This window comes from Montipora foliosa, chromosome 6 (genome assembly GCF_036669935.1).
Source record: "Montipora foliosa isolate CH-2021 chromosome 6, ASM3666993v2, whole genome shotgun sequence".
Lineage (NCBI taxonomy): Eukaryota > Metazoa > Cnidaria > Anthozoa > Scleractinia > Acroporidae > Montipora > Montipora foliosa.
The window spans coordinates 51,654,574-51,659,573 of record NC_090874.1 but is presented as its reverse complement, the minus strand read 5'-3'; the positions used below and the strand labels follow the sequence as shown (position 1 = coordinate 51,659,573).

The window sequence follows — 5,000 nt, the reverse complement described above, 5'->3', positions numbered from 1 at the left end:
TATTGAGAAAGAGAAAGAAATCATTAGCCATTCGAATGAAAGTTTGAACATAATAACGAGATCCTTAACTTTAATTTAAAAGGAGCAAAATAAGAAACCAATTAATGTTTGCAATCTGACAGATGAAGGGCCTTGTATCGGAGGAAAAACTGATTAAAATTAAAATATGTACCCTCTGCTAAAAAATCACAGGCGAACAGTGAGAAAGAGTCGAAACGTAGGTTTCACAAATTACACTGAATTAAACAAACCTATAGCATGCCAATATCTTTTTACAGAGCGACGCCCCTTACCTTTGCCATCAAACGAAGCTTTTTACAAATTTTAAGCCAATAAGGATGTGTGAATTTGATTGACAGTCACGCCTCCTTGCAAATTTCTCACAGTTGTAAGTTGAGCACCATAGAATAGGTTGTTGAGTTGACGTATTTATACGTAATATTGTCAAATGCGAAAGTTTGTCGGGTGGCCACGGTTAGGCGCGTTGCACTGTAAATAATTGTTTCATTCGTTGAAAAACTGTCCGTTAAGGGCAAGAAGGACCCTTTTGCCGTCAGATACACGAGGGTTATTTCGCGGGTCAAGAAGGGATTTTAACTGAATCCTGTGCAAATCGACGCAACACTCCCAACATCGTTGAGAGTTGTTAGTTCTGCAAATGTTAGCAGTTGTGTGCAAATGGAGACCCAATGGACGCAACAACTCCCAAGGTCGTGCAGTGTATTCTGGGAAGGATACGACCCACAAGACTTTGTAAACTTACAAAATTCGGCTGCCATCTTGTTTTCATTGACACATTAATGCTTTGCTATCTCCATGGAGACCATATGTAATGCGCTTGCACGGTTCGCCATTACTCACGTTCAAAACTGATCGATTGGACCTCAGAGGGTTGGATCTAGGGAAAACAGACGTCATTTACTCTTAAAATTTCAGCATTTTAATGCAGCTTCTCATATATGCAAAACACGAGTTTTTATTTATTTACAATATAAATAATTATAGTTACAGATATTGAAGCAGTGACAAGGAAGCCTAAAAAGAAGCTGAAAGCTTACGCGAGTAGGCTTCCCTGGGCTACAATTTAGTGACGAAGTCCATGACTTTAAATACAGGGCGAGCAGGCGTTGTGCGTTCTAAAATTTAAAGTCAGAAAGCCCCAAACTCCCGTGCTGCATATTAACTCAGACACATTACATGACCTAGTAGCACCTTAACTTGACAGGACACTTCGTATAGAGTGTTTTCACTCACGTGATCAGTAACCTTGTTTTTCCACGCAAACAAAAGAAAACGTTTGCATGATAATCGAGCTCGATTCCCGGAGCCAGAAGGATTACTTGGGTACAACAACATGGCCGCCGTTCCATTGTTTAGGGACACCAACATGGCCTCCGTGACGTCGCGTGAAAACACTCTATTGAATGTCCACGTAAATGCCTCCATTTTCCGGGCTTAAGTGACTTAAGTTCCAGTTCTTCGACCACAGTCACAACCTTCTGGCAAAAACAAAACCAATCGTACAATCCGTTCGCAGTGGTTTCCTAGCAACATTCTTCTAAAGAGTGCGTGTACTATGTGGATTGGCTAATTTGGCAGCGGTATTCCAAAGAAATGCCCTCTCGGGTTCAAAATGCACTTTCCTGAGCGATTTGATGGCCAAAAAGAAAACAAGTATCGTGGTATAATATACACTTAATGTATGGTCCCGAGGGAAACAGTTAGTTTTGTTTTCCCGAGAGTCCTAAAACAAAACTAACTAGTTTCCCGAGGGACCAGGCATTAAGTGCTTTGTTGTATATTTCGACTTTTCCGTCAACAATCGCAGCAAAACATCCGGAGCGGGCAACAACTGTGGAATTGTATCCCGATCAGGATACATTTGAATTTGATCAGGGGCACGTGACCAAGAACCAACCAATCACAGTGCTCGTTTTGTTGAGTGAAAGGCTAGGTATATAACAGACTTAACTGATTAGAGTGTAATGTGAAGTGACAAGTTTCTACCCCATATGAACCATGTGAGCGTTAGCCCTACTAATGGAAATGGGCCCACACAAGGACAACAAAACTCTGACCAGGGTGGGAATTGAACCCACGACCTTCGGGTTAGATCGCTGCTGCTCTACCGACTGAGCTACAAGGTCAGACGGGAGCAGGCCGTGAGAACTGAAGATGTTAAAGTCACGGCAATGAACATGTACGAGTACAAGGAAGGATTACGTTTTTGCAAGCGTTGGCCGTGTAGCACTTATATTTGAACAGACTTAACTGATTAGAGTGTAATGAGAATTGCCAACAACCTCGTTTGTTCGGACTGTGATGTAAAAACCCGCCGCTTGCCAATGTTTTCCTAAGTTCAATGTATTTATAAACTGAAAGAAACGCGGGCTTTAACAAGTATATCCAGTTCTGATAAGGTAAAGTTAAATCCCTGTACAAGCTATAAGGGTGAAAACGGGGACTCCCGTGCACAGAAACCGTTTCCGTGCGAAAAATTAATGAGCTCTGAATTGAGCCACATTCTAGCCGCGCGGAAATTAGGACGAGAGGCTGATTGGGTCGTCTCACCCCAATTTTCGCGCGGCCAGAGAAAGAAAAAATCCCCACCGAGTTTTTTGTTAGCATGGAAACGCTCACAATGTTATACGGGAAACTGAGCTTTTCCCGGTTAGTAACGCGAAGCTAGCGAGGCATTGCTTCTTTGCTTTAACGAGCTGCCAGAGCATCCTTTCCTACCACATCTTCCCTGGCAGCGGAAAGAAAGTACTTTTGTTCTAGTCTTTGACGCATTTGAATCCCAGAAGAATGTTTGTACATATTTTTCCTATAGGGCTGTTTATTAAGTAAATGAAGGGGTAGTTTCTAAAGAAACTGTGGTGCTGCGTCGGTGGGGAAGTAGTATACAAAAATTTGGTTTATCAACGGAGTTGATAATGTAAATTGACCACCGTACAGAGATTCTAAAAGCTGACGTTTCGAGCGTTAGCCCTTCGTCAGAGTGATTCGCTTATTAAGTAGTTTGTTTCAAAGACCAATATTTAAGAGACATTTAAAACCCTGGGAACAAACTTCCCAGTTGCAAAGCAGCCTCCCAGGTTCTAAATATAGGGTGGAGAGGCGTCCATTTTCAATTCAACTCAATTTGCGCATTCATTGAAAACAAGATCGGTGTTATAAGGAAGTGACTTGAAAAAATGACGAAACAAGTACCTCTTTGTTAAGTTCAAGCTCCACGGGTCTATTTGTAGTTCCTTCTCCGAATAAAGACTGGTACCCATGTTTGAGAATGAAAAATATTTTAACATGACGGATTAAATTATCCATTGCGCGCATCGATGATTTCGAGACGCTTGGTTTTTCACGCCATTATGCTTTTTCAGGTATAATTAGCCAATATCAAAAATACCATAAGACTCTTTGTTTGTCTCTCCAAAATTTTGCATAAGCATTTTTTTTAATTTTCTCTTGGGACTTATAATGGCCCCAAGAGAAACTGGAAACAATGCTTATGCCAAATTTTGGAGGGACAAACAAAGAGTATTATGGCATTTTTGATATTGGCTAATCCAAATTGCTCAAAACATTAAAGTTTAGTCACAGCCAGTGATGTGAAGTACAACAAGGACGTGATCACTGGCCTGCTCAATCAAGCCACGATGCGAATTTATAACGTCGGTGTATATCTGTTTCCTTAGTGGCTTCAGCAGTTTACGGGTTCAATTCAGTCCTACAAGTTAATTATATTCCTCCCTTGATAAAATGTTCAATCAAGTGAGACTGTATCGTGAGTTTCAGGAAACCTTGCTTTGCATTTAAAATGTTCAAGGGTAACAATGCGCGGAATCGCGATTTCTTAATTTTTCAAAAAAATGAGAACACCATTGAATTTACTTGAAGAAAATGCTTGGCACTCTTCACTTTTGCCATTGTTTAATTTGCAAATACTAATCAGAGTAAACAACTCATCGTGATGTCATACCTCGTTGACTTTACTCAACTGATAGCCGTCCACACCAACACGCTACATTTATTATTTTTTGGGGTACAGGGGGGGTGCAGGGATGGATGGCGTAGTGATGGCGCAGTAATGGCGCAGTGATGGCGCAGTGGTGAGAGAACTCGCCTCCCACCAATGTGGTTCGATTCCCAGATCCGGGGTCATATGTGGGTTGAATTTGTTGTTTCTCTACTCTGCACCGAGAGGTTTTCTCCGCGTACTCCGGTTTCCCCTTTCCTCAAAAGCCAACAGTTCACTTGATTTGCTTTCATTGTTAATTTCAGTTCACTGTGTCCCCAATTAGTTCTCCAGCGCGAGAACGACTAGACACTTAAATAAAGTTCCTTTCCTTTCCTTCCCCTTATCCATGTCCATGCAACGCTTATTTAAATTACTTTCTACCAGAGGGCTCGATTAGTACCCTTAAAAGTATGTAACATCATCTCAATCTACATGTTCCAGCACTCGGCAAAGTCCTTTTTTGAATTACGGCTGTTTCTGCTTAGGTGGCCTCATAAATTAAACCGTAAGCCTTTTTAGAGACATCACTGCCAAGCCGGCCACTTCGGCCCGAGAGAACAACCCAATATACAGAGGCCTCAAGTACGCCACTGAACTTTTTCCTTTCAGTGTTTTGTTCAATGCAGTGGTTTGTTACTATTCACCTTATATACAGTGCAGTGGTTCAATAACATGGGTGATAAATTACTCCTTAATTTTGGCGCTAAATTTCAGGGTTAATTTATAACTTTACATGTGACATTACAATGCTGGCAACTTTTCCTGCAGTGCCAAAATAGCGTTCAGGTTTGACAATTAAGGAGTACTTTGTCACCCTAATCAAATGGTATACTCGTGAAATTAGAGAATAATTTCACTTGCGTTTTGTCTTAAATCAAGACAAAATCAAATTTTCCCCTCGCCTTAAGGTTCGGGAATTCTTTGATTTTGGACAAAACTGGCGTGAGATTATTCCCCAACATCACTCGTCACCATTTGA

The 5,000-nt window shown here is 41.2% G+C and overlaps 1 protein-coding gene across 6 annotated transcripts in view; it reads right to left on the bottom strand.

Moving 5' to 3' along the window:
• The window catches only part of LOC138007684 (substance-P receptor-like), a 27,814-nt gene that overhangs the window by 16,110 nt on the left and 6,704 nt on the right, over positions 1-5,000 (bottom strand). For 4 of the 6 annotated variants that reach the window (XM_068854733.1, XM_068854729.1, XM_068854728.1 and 1 more), the window contains exon 2: positions 764-898. The gene's annotated coding sequence lies outside the window, so the exon portion shown is untranslated. Of the gene's footprint in view, positions 1-763; positions 899-3,213; positions 3,338-5,000 lie in introns of those variants that run through there. The other 2 variants (XR_011124087.1, XM_068854730.1) reach the window with 2 other exon arrangements.